This window comes from Narcine bancroftii, chromosome 5, assembly GCF_036971445.1.
Source record: "Narcine bancroftii isolate sNarBan1 chromosome 5, sNarBan1.hap1, whole genome shotgun sequence".
Lineage (NCBI taxonomy): Eukaryota > Metazoa > Chordata > Chondrichthyes > Torpediniformes > Narcinidae > Narcine > Narcine bancroftii.
Genome location: NC_091473.1, coordinates 3,974,422 through 3,991,602, shown reverse-complemented (window position 1 = coordinate 3,991,602; position 17,181 = coordinate 3,974,422). Strand labels below are relative to the sequence as shown.

General features: G+C 44.2%; 1 protein-coding gene across 1 annotated transcript in view; it reads right to left on the bottom strand.

Annotated features, from left to right (window-relative positions):
- Positions 1-17,181, bottom strand: part of camkva (CaM kinase-like vesicle-associated a) — a 174,971-nt gene that overhangs the window by 39,001 nt on the left and 118,789 nt on the right. The gene's annotated exons all lie outside the window — the stretch shown is intronic.

Here is a 17,181-nt window from a genome sequence, read left to right as displayed (position 1 = left end):
GAATTTAACCAATGTTTTCAGGGAGGCAGCAACAGGACCACTCCAGTAATCTTGCTGGTAGCCATGGAAAGAAGCCCGAATAGTTCACATTTTACAAATGAGTCTATTCCATGATTTATAGTGGCCATTAAAAATTTAAAACATTTTAAAAATATTTAATCCATCACACCAGGTGTGACAGGTGACGTGACTCATCAGCTCAGTCAATGTACCATTCCTTTGAACACATCATTGAGTGTCATGCCGATTTTGCTTCCATGGCAACACCCAGCCCGTTTAAAGTCGGCAATGTCAATCCACATCAAACAGCCACGTTCTGTTCAAATTAAACAATTCAGCACCTTAAATGATGCAACCCCCTCCTCCAGCCAGATGCTCAATGACTATTCAATCATTTAGGAGTGACACGGTTGGCTTAGCAGTTAGTGCAACACCTTTTTCAGCGCCAGCGATTGGGACCAGGGTTCGAATCCCATGCTGTCTGTAAGGAGTTGGTACGTTCTCCCCATGTTTGCGTGGGTTTTCCTTAGATGCTCTGGTTTCCCCCCACTGTTTTAAACGTACCGGGGGTATAGGTTAATTGGGTGCAAATTGGGCGGCACAGACTCATGGGCCAAAATGACCTGTTACCGTGCTGTATGTCTAAATTAACAGAAAATTCCAGGGTGTGGGTTCTGTTGGCTTCTATTGACCATCTCTAATTGCACTAGAGGTGACAGTGAACAATTGTCCTTCAGGTAGAGATGTTGCTACCTTGATGAAGGGCTAGAGCCCAAAATTTTGGTTATGTATTTTTACCTTTGTGATGTGTTTAATTTGCCGAGTTGCTCCAGCACTGTTTTTTTTATTATGCTGCTATACTAATGGAAATTTTACTCAGCAGCCAAGGAAGATTGGTGATACCTTTCCAAGTCAAGGTTCTGTGTGACTTGGGAGGGAATGTGACTTGGGAGGGTGCTCCAGAGCTTCTGCCCCATTGTCCTTGAGGGTGGTGGAGCTCATGGATTTGGTGGGGTGCCATTGGAATAGCTGAGACAAGTGACTGGGGGGCATTTTCCAGATAACACTCACTGGGTAGACGATGTATTAGTGGTGCAGGAGACGATGTTTAGGTTAGTGGATGGGAATTGTCAATCAAATTAGGGGTGGCATAGTTTGGATCCCACGCTGTCTGTAAGGAGTTGGTATGTACTCCTCGTGTCTGCTTGGGTTTTCCCCAGGAACTCCGGTTCCCCCCTCCCCCCCACTGTTTGAAACGTACCGGGGCAAAGGTTAATTGGGTGTAAATTGGACTGCTTTGTCCCTGGATATTGAAATTCTTCATAGTTGCGCTCTGAGAAAATATGGCATGGATGCTGCAGAGCATTGGAATGGAGGTCAATTCACAGGACCACAAGATTCACAGAGAGGACCACTGGCACCTTCCACACACACCTCCCACCACCCCCCCATCAACGTGACCTACCAGGATCATTAACCAAAGAGGGCGCACAAAATCATCGAGGACCCCTTCCACCCTGCACACCGCAGCTTACAGCCTCTCCCATCAGGGAAGAGATACAGGAGTATCAGAGCCGGCACCACCAGGCTGAGGAACAGCTTCATCCCACAAGCAGTCGGAATGACCAAAGGATCTGCTCACACTAACATAACAATTAAAATAATAACATAACAATTATAGCACGGAAACAGGCCATTAGGCCCTTCTAGTCCGCACCGAACCATCTGAGACTCTTATATTTATTAAGCAATACTTATTTATCTCTATATATGAATACTTGTCCAGCATTAGCATTGTTTTTCTGTATGTGTATTATGTCTGCCAGGGGGAGACTGTGGTGAATGTCTGCCAAGCTGCCTGTCTCCCCTCTGGCGAGCCTTGCTGTACTAACATTGGCTCTCTACTGTTAAGGACACTCCCCTTGGGTATAACTGTATATGCACCTATTGTCTTTCATTATTGTACCATGAGTTTCTGGCTAATAAAGTTGAAGTGCCAGTTGATGAAATAGACAAAGATGATGTGGTCAAACAATAATCATGGCTTTTATTAGTAGAAACTCATCATACAATAATGAAAGACAATAGGTGCATACACAGTTATGCCCAAGGGGAGTGTCCTTAACAGTAGAGATACTGCACAGCCAATGTTAGTACAGCAAGGCTTGCCAGAGGGGAGACAGGCAGCTTGGCAGACATTCACCACACACTGGTTGTGTCTGCACGTTTTGCACCAAGGACTGGAGAACACAATCTCGTCGGGTTGTACTTGTGCAATCAGATGACAATAAACATGACTTGACCTGACTAAAATAATCCACCATATTCCTGACATTGCTCGCAGATTGTGGGAAGGCATTGGTGAGTCAGAAGGTAAGAAATTTGCCATTGGATAACCAGTTTCTGAGCTACTCTGGTAGCCAAGTGGTTTATGTGGCTTCTCTCGTTAAGCTTCAGGTCAAAAGTGTCCCTCAATACCTTGACAAAGGGGAGGTTTGGTGAAGAAATGCCCTCGCAGATGGTGAGATTCTCTCTTGTTAGCACAGATATTATTTCCCAGTTCACACTCATGCTGTCAGAATCGGAATTTCTTTTGTCATGAACAAGCATGGAGTTTGGTGTTTAGCAACTTCATAGCACAAACATTCATATTATAACCATCTTACAACAATAAATATTAAAATATTAAAATAGTGATGCACAAAAACTAAGGCAGTGTCTTTGGGTCATTGAAATCTGATGGCAGCGGGGAAGAAGCTGTCCTTGTGCCGCTGAGTGCTCGTCTTTAGGCTCCTGTACCTTTTTCACGATAGTAGCAGAGTGAAGAAGGCATGGCCTGGGAGGTGGGGATCTTTGAGGATAGAGGCTGCTTTTTTAAGATGCCACCCCCTGTAGATATCCTTGAGGGAGTGAAGTCTGGTGCCTGTGATGTCACAGGCCAAGTTAACCACCCTCTGGGGTTCATTCTTGTCCTGAGAGTTGGTGCCTCCATACCAGAGAGTGATGCAACCAGGCAGAATGCTCTCCATGGTACACCTGTAGAAGTTTATGAGAGTCTTCGGTGACGTACCGAATCTCCTCAGGCACCTCACAAAGTATAGCTGCTGGTGGGCCGCATTTGTGATTACATCAACATGGAGGCTCCAGGACAGATCCTCGGAGATGTTGACACTCAGGAATTTGTATGCTTTCATTCAATTGTATGCATTCATGAGCGTGAGCATGAATTACTTCATTTATTGAAGACTTGCAAATGGAATTGATAGCTATCAGTGAATATCTGCAGTTTCTACCTTGTGAATGAAGGGCAATGATGACATGGCTGAATCGAAGTGGAGCTGAGACACTGCCCCAAGACATTCTGTTGCCATCAAGTTCTGAGGCTGAGATTAACTAACTTGCACAATCACCTTTATTTATATAAAGTGCAGTCCAGAATTTCATTGTCTGCAAACTTGGTAATTTTACAATTAGTTCCCTCATCTGAATCATTAATACATAGTGTGAATACCCCAAGCACTTAACCTTCTGATACTTGACTAGTCATGGCCTGCTACTCAGAAGGGACCTGTTTATACCTACTCTTTGTTTCCTCTCTGCCAACAATGCTGTACAACTCTTAATCCCATGGTTTAATGTCACGTGCAACCTTGATGAGATCCCACTGAGAGTACAAATATATTAGATCCACTGATTTGTCCCAATTTTCCATACATTCTGATTTTACACCTTTCATCATGAACAATATTTCTCTCTAAACTTTAAAAGAAAAATAGGGTCATCTTTACTCCAGGCCAGTCCGTAGGAACTGATTCAGAGTTCACAAGATGATCACCAATGCATCCAATATTTAAAGTGCTACTTCCTTAATAAACTGGAACATAAACGTCCGGGAATCTATTTCCCTTTGATCCCATCGGTTTCCCCAATACCACTTTCCTCCCAATAACAATTTCGTTCGCGTTCTCCCTCTCACCAGACCCGAGGTCCCAGAACATAACAGGATGATTTTCCTTTGCGAAGACAGAACCAAAGTATTTGTTCAATTGATCTATTGTTTGCTTGTTCTCTAGAACAGGAGAATATACCCATGCTTCATTTCTCTTCCCTAAAGCTGTTCTCTTCACATATTATTTTAACGTTTCCTTCAAACTTACACTCTATTTTCCCCTCTTAATTAATCCTTTAGTTTTCCTTTGCTGAACCTGAAACTGTAGAAGAATGATTTATATCTCACTTATATTTCAATGCTTGAGACATCTATCTCAAAACTAAAGCTGCTGCTTTTAAAATTTAGAGACAGAGAAGATGGCTGACAAACCTTTAGTGGCCATAAGATGGCTTAAAACAGATAGACACAAGTATGTCCTTGCAAACATGCTGGGAAAAATGGCACCCAATGGGCTTTTCAAGGACAAATAAGAAGATGGCTTGCATTAGTGCAATTAAAGGTTGAAATAAAGCGAGCATTAACCTCATTCATTTTGTATTTTTCAAGGCAATGATTATTTATAATAAAATCTGTATGCTTTTGAAGAGATATTTTTGCTGGGTGTTCTTTTACAGTCTGATTTCATTTCGGTGGTGCGGGCTGACCTCTGCGTTGGCATCGTCAGCAGGGATCTCGCTGAAACGATTGACACGGATGGAATAAAGCAGCAACGGGATGTCAGATGGAATTGACTGTGCACTCCTGGGACCCTTGAGCCCGGACTCCACCACCCAGGCCTGGGAACACTATGGTCCCTCTTTCGAGGTTGATCTGGTTCCCTGCCGAGATCCACAAAACAACCAAGAGGAATAAAGCATACAGGTCAGAGGAGAAATGAGGTTTAAGGTTATGTGACTGCAGTGATAAGGCTATACTGTTTGCCTGAGGTTAAATTTAATACGAACATTTGGCCAAACAGGCCAGATAAAAGATATTTATTTGTTAAACAGGCAGGAGATAAGATATGGAACTGCAAATGGATAAGGCAGAAGGATTTGCCCAGTTACAGCAAACATGTAATATGTGCCCGAAGTATGGTAAAGATTTTCGATTGCTGTCAGTAGGATTAACGGACAAGCTGAGTATTGAGACCTGGCCAAACGGGGGAACATGGCCCAATACAAAATATTGAAAAAGCTGAAAAATCATTATGGGAAAGAAATGTGGGGAGTGTATATGAGAATGGAAAGAACAGGGTCAAAAGGTATGGCAAAAATCCAGGGAAAATAGTTGGAGGAATAATGGAAGTCATAGGGGGATTTATTGCATTAGAAGGTGCACTGAAAGACTGAGAGATTCTGCAGGCAGAATGTGAATGGGATGATAATCAGGAGAACAAAGCAAAGGAGGGATGAGGACAGAGCCAAGCACCAAATGGTTAATGAACAGATAGTGAAAAAGGAAAACCCCGGGGATCCATTATCGGGCATGGCGACACTATCTCTGCAAGGCGATGAGGAGGCAGAAGATTTATTTTGGGCTCGCCCACCCCCTTACCTGCCCCAGGTCCAAGAAGCTGTTTGGCTTCAAGCTTTGCAGTCAGCCTTAGTAGCTACAGCACCAGTCCAGGTTAATTCTGTAACTGGGGATTTAACATTAGACTCCCATCAAAAGCCTGAATGTCATGTGTCAATAGGTGAAGCGGTTAAAAAAAAATCAGAAACAAAGAAGGCAAAATGGAGTAAAAGGAATACCCTATCTGCATGGTTCTGAATCCCTGCGGACACCAGCAACATCAAGAACAAGCAATGCCAGCGGGAAACCGCAAGAAATGTCGATCATTGTTCAACAGGCTCCTGATAGATATAAAGACCCAATAGGTTTTGTTACCTACATTAGATCAACTCAAAGTATATACGGAGCCCAGCCCCAGGATTTATTCTCCTTGTGCCCTATTAAATCTAGAAGAAAATGTAAAGTGGAAGGTAGCTATGGCGGCACCAGCTAATCCTTTGCAGATTTTTGAAGAGCTTACACTGTACTGGATGCAACCAGTCGGACAGATAGAAACATTAACAGTTTAAAATGACCAATAGATATGAGCAAGGCCCTTGAGTGTAAACCACTCTCCAAAGATTCAGCACAAGAATGTTGGGAGCGATTTACTGTAGCATACCAGACATGCACTGGAAACCAGATATTCAATAATGGTCAGCTCTCGCCTCAATTCAATGAAATTCTTAAGCAAGATCTACCTGAAAAGACACCATCGTTGATTAAGACTAATTTAAATGGCCCAGACAATACAAAAGATCGAGCTAGAAGAGCTATAGTGGCCTTCTGGTCCAGTAATAAAGATGAGACCGAGTCTTCACAAAATCCCCGAGTGATGAGTGAGTTCCCTTTAAGAATGCAGAAGAGCAATGATAGGAGAGACAGTTGGCAACACCCATACGAACAAATACAAGTTCCTGCTCTGCATTCTCATCCACCATGGGGGACGAAATCAATCCTGGGGACCACCTAGACCAGATAATTCCTGACCACCACCTCGCCGTGATGTTTGCTTTAAATGTTCTAGAAAAGGACATTGGCATGCTGATTGCCCCTTCAGTAGACAAGGTGATCGCATTCGGGCACCTTTTTCTCCAAATAATCCTTTCTGCTGGTGACTGGAGAAAGAAACAGAGGTCCTTACAGCCTGCCCTCTCATCTCACAAGGAGGTAGTGAGGAACCAATGGTTAGAGCAGTGGTTCTCAACCTTTTTCTTCCCACGCAAATACCACTTTAAGAAATCCCATGCCATCAGTGGTCTGTGATTAGTAAGGGATTGCTTAAGGTGGTATGTTGGTGGAAAGAAAAAGTTTGAACACCACTGTTTTAATCGTCCCTGTATTGTATCTGGCTTCCGTCATCATCCCTAGTTGTCCATTTCACTCTCTGGATAAATAAAAACTTGCCCAGCACATCTCCTTTAAGCTTTTGTCCCCTCACCTTAAATATACGTCCACCTGTGAGGGTAAAATGATCCCGGCTGCCTGCCCTATCCATACTTCTCATAACTTTATAGTTCAATCATGTCTTCCCTCTGTTTCTGATGCTCCAGAGAAAGCAACCCAAGTCCAACACTTTGAAAACTTTTTCTTTCCACTCACATCTCACTTTAAGTAATCCCTATGCTCTGTGATCAGTAAAGGATTGCTTAAGGTGGGATGTGGGTGGGAAGGGAAGATTGAGAATCACTGCTCTAGACCCAATTGTTACTGAAATATTTGGCTTGAGAAAAGTTGTCATTTGGCCCATTTCCTAATGAGTCAATTAGGGACAATTAAAACAGTGGTTTTCAAACTTTTTCCCACATCCCACCTTAAGCATACCCTTACTAATCACAGAGCACCGATGGCATAGGGAAAACCTAAAGTGGGATGTGAATGGAAAGAGAAAGGTTGAGAACAATGGGGTTAGAATGAAGGTGCAGGGTGTCTCTCTTCCATTTTTGATTTGTATAGGGGCTACTCTACCCTTGATCAGGAATTTGTGGAGAAACGTGGATTCCCTATGGCCAATTGCACTGTGCAACTATCAGGTCTGGAAGGAAATCCATCTCCCTATTCAATCACTGAGCCACTACAGGTGACTTACGATTATGTTACATGCATCCTACCATTTACCATTACAAAACATCTCGGATGTAATTTAGCTGGGCAAGATATACTCACAGGATTAGGTATTCAAACTATGTGCAGCGAAAGAGACTTGCACATTAAAATGCCAACAATGCAATTAACTATTATGAGCCCTCCCCTTCCTTCCCCCAGTGGTAGTCAATTGATTTGTCTCCTAACCCAATATTTTCTGCACTCCCCAACCCACATATATGTTATGATCCCACTGGAACAAATTATGAACTTGAATAACTCTATCAATCATGGGAAGGAAAAACTATAAAAGTTCTTCTGGTTGGGGAAGTTAAATGACCACCAGGAGCAGCAATTATAGCAAAAAGCACCTTCTGAGATATGGCTGCGGATGGGTTTGGTACATCCTCACTTGACTCTTATGGTTAATTAGGATCCTGCAGCAAAGGAAATTGGAGGGCTAACGCAGACTTTAGTTAATCTTGCAGATCGAAGTACCACAGGAAGACCAGAATTCTCTCAGGGAGCGTTGATATCTGGTCAACACCTCAAGAAGGCTACGGCACCTTACAGCATTATCGTCCATCAAGAGCAGAAGATGTTTCAGAGAAGGTTTGGTCTGCAGCACCTTATGAGGTAGGAAAAGCAAACTGTGAACCTGTCTCTATTTCTTTCAAGCCTGATGCACGGCTATCAGCCACACCACAATGTCCACTGAAACCAGAAGCAACTACAGGAATTGGAGAGCTAGTGGAATCTCTCCTGCATCAAGGAATTTTGGTGCCACGTCATTCTCCCTGCAGCACTCCAATCTTTCTGGTTCCTAAGCTGGGACGCACTGAATGGCGACTGGAGTAAGATCTGCAAGCTATTATCGCCATAGTTAAGCCTATGCACCAGATTGTGTCAAATTTTGAGTCATACCACCAACAGCAGCCATTTTCACTGTCATTGACCTACAACATGCTTTCTTCGGTGTCCCACTGCATCCAGACAGTCAATATATTTTTGTATTCACCTAGGAAGGACAGCCGTGCACATGGACATGTCTACCTCAGGGGTTCGTACACTCCCTGACACCATTCTCTCAAAAATGTTGTTACCCTTACAACTGACAGGGGGATCCACAGTGATTCGATATGTTGATGACCTCTTATGAGTCAGCCTGAGTTTTGAAGCTAATACCTCGGACACTCAGACTTTAATGAAAGTGTTGCACAGTTGGGGGTACGTGATCCCAAAAAGGAAATCACACGGGGCAGAAAAAAGTCAAATTTCTAGGAATCACTCTTAGTGCGTTTGATGATATGCTGTGGTACATCACTCGGCCAACAGGTGGCCTAGAGACACGGCACCCAGCCTAATGACATCTGACCACCAGATGGGCCCACAGGATAAAGCCAAGGTCCTGACCGTATGCTCTCTCTCTCTCTCTCTCTCTCTCTCTCTCTCTCTCTCTCTCTCTCTCCCCCTCCCCGGGATCACTGTTAGCACAGCTAGCAGCCAACTAGATATTTATACGAGTGGAATAAAGCTGTGTTGCCCCAAACAGTATTGCACCTGTGCTTTCCTTTGGTGCAGCCTGCCACAGTGCAGAAGAATGAAAACTAACTACAGCACAAACGAATCCTATTGTTCCAATGAAGCAGATGTGAGCCTTCCTTGGATTAGTTAACTTTTGCAGACAATGGTATCCCTAACGTGGCTATCTACGTGAAAGAATTATCACCACTCACTTCAGTGAATGCACCACAGAAACTTAAATTATCCCCCTAGATTGGAACATGGCACATTCCACACTGAGCTGGGCAGGCTGGCCCACCCACAGAACCAGTAGCCCCTCCCCCAAAGACCCCTAATAAAGCCCCGAGAGCCCTAGTCTCCTCCCTCATACCTGCCCTTGGACTTGAGCCAGCAGCATGCTGAGACGTGCTCGGATCTTTAGATCAATGAAGGCCTTTGGCCCTAACTTCCTGTCTGTGAGTGGTCATTGATTGTGCTACTCCCCCCCCCCCCAACTATTGAATGCATTTGGAGAACTTAAAAAAACACTTCTTGCCCCTCATTACCATGACCATCCTTTTCAATTATATGTGATAATCTCTCAAGGTTGTGCCACCGCAGTACTTACTCAGTATCATGGATCTGCCCATAGGCCGGTGGCTTACTACTCTGTTAAATTGGACCCAGTAGCACAAGGTTTGCCCTCTTGTACCAAGACTTTACCAGCATTGCATGAGTGTGCATCAGCGGCAGCTCATTCTGCCCTGCATCAGCCCGGACAATTCTACATGCAACATTCAGTGGCAGCTCTGCTGACGACTGATCAAACTCGCCACATGACTCAAGCCCGTTGGAACCGTTACGAACTCTCTCTCTCTTAGCCAACCCATATCTGACTTTTCGTAATTGTCATACTATTCATCCAGCTGCTTTCTTAACACTGCTCTCCAGATGAACTGACCCAGCCGTTTCACGATTGCTTGCAGCGGAACCACATTTTAACTTCAGCAAGGCAAGATTTAAAGGGCAATCCAATTGACCAGGCTGCAACGAGCCTTCGTCGATGAAACAGGACACCACCGTTCAGGCTACGCTAGTTTTCATGACACACATCATCGGGGCCGCAGCTTTCCACCATCCCATCTTGACCCAGCAATCTCAATTGTTTGCCCTTACACAGAGCCTGCATTAAAGGAACAGGGATGCCACTTAACATTCAAACAGACTCTCATGATGCTTTTGGGGGTAGCACACATGATTTTGGAGCCCTATTGGCAACATTGGGTTTTTTGTTAAACCTTTCAGCTGCTCCCGTTGGGGAAGAGGTACCGGAGCATCAGAGCCAGCACCACCAGGCTGAGGAACAGCTTCTTTCCATCTCTGTATGTGTGTCATGTCTGGCTGTGTTTTGCACCGATGACCAGAGAACCCTATTTCATCAGGTTGTACTTGTACAATCAAATGACAATAAACTCGATTGAAGAGTGTACTTGCACAGCTGCAGCAAGTATTTCAGTGCATCTGTACGTTGTATTTATGTACATGACAGCAAAGCCTCATCATCATCATAAAATACAACATCTGTTCTACATGACGCTGGCTGCAAGGCGTTTAGAAATGTTTTCCCAGTTACTTTTCCTGCTTCGGGAACAGTAGAGCTGAGAGATGTAAACGCAGCTGAGGCTAAGACAAAAATGAAACTCTTCTCCATCTGTACCTCTCGGTGTCTTGGGAGAGCCGTTAAAATATTAAAGGCCTCTTCCCACCTCGATCATTCGCTCCTCTTCCCCTCTTGGGAGCATGAGCCTCCAGAATCCAGGACAGCGTCTTCCCCGTTATCAGGCTCTCGAATGCTGGTGAGAGACGATGCCGTTGCATGGTAATTGCATTGTAACAGTCCTTTCCTCCATTTTTGTACTTCCTTCATAGCCTGCACAAGTTAACTAATGTTGTGCCACTCCCTACATGCTTATTTGTTACCATTGCACTGCCTGCTGTGTGAATTGGATTGCCCGAACAGCTCGCCGAATGAAGCTTCTCACTGTATTTCAGAATAAATGGCAAATGGACAATTCAATTCCGTGCTCTTTCACAAAGCTCAATCCTTGGTGTCAGGGCTATTTTCTCTCCTATTGGCTGCATCACCAATTATAACATCATCACATGACTTTGAGACGCAGCACACATTTCAATGTGATAGAAATCATTACAAGTACATTTTCTATCTTAGTGTCCTCTAAAATCCCATTTACAAGAGCAGCATATGCTCTAACTCACCCATGCACTGCAACCAAATGTCGCAAGGGCTCCATGACAACTCTTTGTGGCACAGATTGTGCACTTACTACGCACATAAATGATGAACAATTTAATTGTGAGAAATTCACTTTACCATCCAAGTAGGATCAAGGGACTATTACTGGAACAAGATAACTTATAACCCGGTGCAAATGAACAGTTTGACCTTCAGTCTCAATGGTTATGGTTCTGTTTGCCAAATGCCAAACACTGTGGCTCTCTAAATCAATGTTCATTCAGAACTGGTAGAGGAGTATACTGCTGGGCCTCATTTCCGCCCATTAGGAACTGATTTAGATCGTCATTGAGTAGTTATAGGTCACATCTTTAACACTGCCCCACATTTTATGAAAGAATGCACAGTAATAAATGATCTTCAGTTCATTGCTTAGCATTGACAGGCTGTATTAATCCCAAAGCTATAATGGTACTTGAGAACACAACGGTACAGCGCAGGAACAGGCCTGTGTGTCTGCACCAAATTCAACGTCTAAGTTAAATTATAACTTTGCCACTTGTTCATGATCTATATCGCTCAATCCTCTGCATATCCATGTCTCTATCTCGCAGCCCCTTAATCACCTATATTGTATCTGGCTTCCATCATCATCCCTAGTTGTCCATTTCATTCCCTGGATAAATAAAAACTTGCCCCACACATCTCCTTTGTCCCCTCACCTTAAATGTACGTCCACCTGTGAGGGTAAAATGATCCTGGCTGCCTGCCCTATCCATACTTCTCATAACTTTATAGTTCAATCATGTCTGCCCCCTGCCTCTGATGCTCCAGAGAAAGCAACCCAAATATGTCCAACACTTTGTTGTTGCTCCAAGCCAGTGGTTTTCAAACATTTTCTTTCTACTCACATACCACCCTTATTATTTAAGGTGGGATGTGAATGGGGAGTGAAGGTTGAGAATCACTGCTCTAGACTTAATTGTTTCTGAAATATTTTGCTTGAGAAAAATTGCCATTGGTCCATTTCCTTTGGAGTTATGAAACCATGCACATAACGAGCCAATTAGGGACGATTACTTCAGGTGGGATGGGAGTGAAAAGAAAAAGTCTGAAAACCACTGCATAAGCATACACTGTTATGTTTTATTTTTACACAGCCGCGGCGTTCCGGGAAATTATTCCCATTTTTACGGAACACATGCTGAGTGAAAAGCTCGGAACTGGAATGGGGGTGTCATTCCAATTCCGACTTTTTCCAGCTGGACTCCTTCTCATTTTCCCGGAATGCTTGTGATGTAAGCTGCAGTGCAGGCATTGTGGGACCAGCTGGCTAATGAATACGACGTTGATGAAGGTGACCAGTCGATGTCGACGCAGTGGCTCTGTACACCTCACGTACATTAAACGCCACTGTCAACATCGATGCAATGGCGTTGCATAACACAACGCCGGTAGGCGGTCAAAAATCATGAACAGAAACGGAGATTTGCAGTTTTGGTCATTCCTGTGTGAACAACCAATGCCAGGTCATCAGAAACTCTTCATAACAGTAAAATCATGTGTTGGGTATTAAGCACTGCAATCAGGAATGAATTTCAAGGCAGCTGACTTTGGATCTGTGGTTCTCATATCTCTTTAACAGAAGGGGAATTGTGAGATTTTAAGCCACATCATCACCTTTATAGTAGAAGAGAAATTGGATGGATTTTGATCAATCTCAACACAATTGAAATAGGGAGCTCTGCCAGTAAAGATTTGTGGGATCCACTGACCCAGTCAATTGTCTTGACATTCAGAGTGAAAACCAAACCATTGGATGAACTCAGTGAGTAAGGAGGCATCTACAGAGGAAAAGGGGAGAGTTCATATTTCAAGACTGTGAGTGTAGATGTGACAGTGGAGGTGGGGGCTGGCAGGTGAGAAGGGAGATAATGAAGTGGTGGGGGGAGGTTTGGAGGTGGGAGATGGTGGATGGTCGGCGGAGATAAATATAGATAAAGAGAGATTTTAAAAAGGGACAGAAGGAGACAGGAGGCAACCTTTTAACATGCATGGGCCAGATGGTGAGTCAGTTGAATGGCGGGCCACTCTGAATTTTTTGGTGGCATCGGAGGGGGTTGGTGATGGCAGCGTTGGACTGGGGGGGTTGGTAGTGGCATTGGACTGGGGGGGAGGGATGGCAGCAGTGCTGGACTGGGAGTGGGGGGAATGGTGGGGGCATCGGCATGAGGGGCTGGCAGTGGATTTGGAACAGGGTGGGGGTGGTGGCGATGGCACTGGACATGGGGGGGGGTGGCGGTAGCGCTGTATGGACACATTTAGATCATGGGCCAGATCCAGATGCTTGTGGGGTGGATAAATTTAGGTTGTAAGCTGTGGGTTGCCCACCCCTGGACTAGATTGTGTTAAATGGCAAAAATTGAGCCTGCAGATGTTGGAATCCTATATGTAAGGAAGGCAGTAAAGTGGGACCAGAGAAGGGAAGGATGGGGCCAGGTGGGGTAGATGTATAAAACTGACAGGAAGAGGGAGAAAATTACACAGGATGTGTGGGTTATCTGAATTTGGGAAATATAGTGATTGGCAGGGTGTGGCAAGCTGAAACGCTAGTGCAGCTGGGAGCTCGGAATGGTTATTTCTGATGGAGCGTGGGTGCCCCACAAAGCAGTGGCCTCATCTCATTTATTCTCCACATTTTCAACTGTAGGCTGAGGGCACACACAAAACTCCCTGCCCTCCTTTTACTCTCCCTCCACATCATCCCCTCCCTTCTCTGGTTTAAATTCCTGATCAGAGTTCAGTACCCACTTACGTTTCCAGTTATCACCACCCCTCCCTCCCCCCCCAACCCCGGCTCCATCTGTTCCTCATCCCTCTCTCTTCACCTGATGCTGCCAATCACTGGCAGCCCCTCTTCACTACTCCTCCTCACCTCTTCATACCGACTCCCTCAACCTTGAATGCAGGGTTTAGTCCAAATGGTACCTATGCCTTTACATCCACTGATGCTGCCTGACCCACTGAGCTCCTCCAGCAGTTTGGATTACTGCATCTCCAGTCTATCTGTCATGAGACTCATTCCGGGTTGAAATGGTAAATACTTCATATCGCAGAATCACTGCATAGTCTTCTGAAATTCATTCCATGGACCTCAATATGCCTTGGAAACAGGGCAGATCTGAAAAAGTAATTCAGTTATCAACAAAAGCTACTGTTGGTGGCTTTTATCTCCCAACACCGACTCAGGGAATGGAGTTGCCAAGAACGCTGTCACGAGTGTAAGAATGGTTGTGCAGAATTTACTCCTTCCTCCAAAAAGGGCCTGTTACCACACTTTATCCGGAAGTTAAATAAAAAAATTCAAATTCCAATCACCTTATTAGGAGATTATAGTTACCATTAAAAGATAGTAATATCATCTTCATGGATGGAGTCCGTGCTTGCAGGCATGTAGTACTTCATAATTCCCTGAACTTGCTGTCTTCAGGAGAAATACAGGTGGAGGTGGGAGATGGTGGATGGTCGGCGGAGATAAATATAGATAAAGAGAGATTGTGTACATCCTACCACAGTCAATCAGAGACAGTTTTTCGGGTGGTGCCAATTGTGAGGTTAGAGGTGTGGCTCCAGTTTCAGTCTCACAGGTGACACAAAAGAGCTCTCAAGAACTCTTCCACAACAGAATAACTGAAATTTTTACACGACAGCTTCAGAAATTCAGAAAAAGCAACAGGATCTGTGTTTGACAACGTCAAGATTCCCTGGTTACTGGCGTCGATTCAAGAGGTTGAATGGTCAAATCACACTTCTATTTCTTATGATCTACATCTTACTCATCAATACAGATCTCCTTCTTCCCATTGTGTTATTAAGTGTGCAAGGAAGAACTACATTCCCAGCATTCAATGCACGTGAATGGGAACAAACCAGACATGACATAGGACGGGGGTTGACATTGGAAATGGGTTGAATCAGCTCAAGGAAAATCAAGTCGGTAAAGTGTTAAACCCACGTATAGTCATTCTTCTTGAAAGAACGAGCATAACACCCATTTCCTTCAACCCCATCACAATCACTGCTGTTAAATTCTTCTTCAGCGGGCTGGGAAAAGGGCCAAGCTTCTTGTCACAAACAGCTGGCATTGCATGCAACCCATGGAGCTCTTGCTTGCCCTTTAACCTCTTCACCATATGACGGCCATCATTTGTGATTGAAACTCATATTCAGCAAAGAGCTCACACATCTTTTTTGACAATTCATCAGAAAAACACTAAACTGAGAAAAGTAATGCCATTAATTGCTGATCTATGACTATTACCAACAGGACAATAAATGTATATTCTTTCTACACTTCCCCCTGCCAACCAGACAATATATAAAGAGACCCACTTTACCCTCATCACACTCCCTCCTTTCCCCAGCCATTGGACAGAAGATACGATAGTACTAGACACCTCTGGATTCAAGGATAGTTTCTTTCCTGCTGGAATCAGAATGTAGAACAGACCTCTCATTGATAAAATAACGCTACCTTTCACTGTTGTAACAGAACTTTTTCTCCACAACACTACACTCTGCACTTTAAATTAGTTTTACTCAAAGATGGGTTTACTTGCTTGGGTAGCAGGCAATACAGAGTTCTTCACTGTGTCTCAGAACATGTGGCAATAAAATAGTCAAGATGTATCTTTCCACTGGAAGTGAACTGGAAGCTTCAATCAATGAAGTCCTTTCTCTTGTTCTTTATGCTTGAAAACAGCGCCTCGGTTAGTGTCGGATTTAGCACAACACTGCCACAGTGCCAGTGATCGGAACTGGGGTTTAAATCCCGCGCTGTCTATAAGAAGTTTGTACGTTCTCCCCATGACTGCATGGGTTTTCCCCAGGGGCTCCAGCCTCCTCCCACTGTTCAAAATGTGCCGGGGTTAATGGTTAATGGGCTGTAATTGGGTGGCTGCTGCTTGTACGTTTTCCCCACGTCTGCATGGGTTTCCTCTAGGTGCTCACGTTCCCTCCCACATTTCGAAGATGGATGCAGTTAGTAGGTAAATTGGTCACATTGGGTGCATTTGGGCAGCTCAGGTGGTGCCCAGAAGAGCCTGTAATCATCCTGTATCTCGAAATTAAAAATTTCTGGTCAAAAACCCTTCATTAGAAGTGGGAAGGAGAGAAAATAAGCTCATCAAGTTGGTTGGGAAAGTGGAGGATGTCACTGACAGGGTAAGACTGGGGAGAGCATGGGGAAAAAGTCCTCTGGATGAGTGAGAATACTTACAAATGTATTTAGTTAAAAGAACGCAGGAGTTGTGAAATGTAGGACACGTCTAGTAGTTGGTGGGAATGGAAGAGTGGACCAGGGAATTGTGACGGGAACGTCCACAGAAAAAGCTGAGAGGGGTAGATGTGTCCGGAATATCTTTGAAGACAGTGGTAATTGCAGAGAATGAACTGTTAAATGCAGAGACTGGTGGGGTGAGTACAGTCTAATCTTCCTCCTGTTTCACACTTTCTTACAACCTTACCATTGTAAGGTCAGGTGAGGATATGAGTTGGTAATTGCTTTGTGCTGAATTCTATTTTGAGAACTTGAAGCAATTACTGTTTCCTTCTCTGAAGATTTGGACAACATCATGTCACAAGTATTACGGCTAAGCCAAGTGCCAGGCAGTGACCATTCTGAACAGGAAACATTCCATTCAAGTTCCCTTGGTGTTATCACTCTAAGACCTGTAGCCCCATCAACCATCGCTGAGCAGAAAACTAACTCAGCCATAGCTTCATTGAGATTGTGGCTATAAGAGTAGATCAGAGGTCAAGCATCCTTTGGAGTGCTGGAGGTGAATCCATGGAC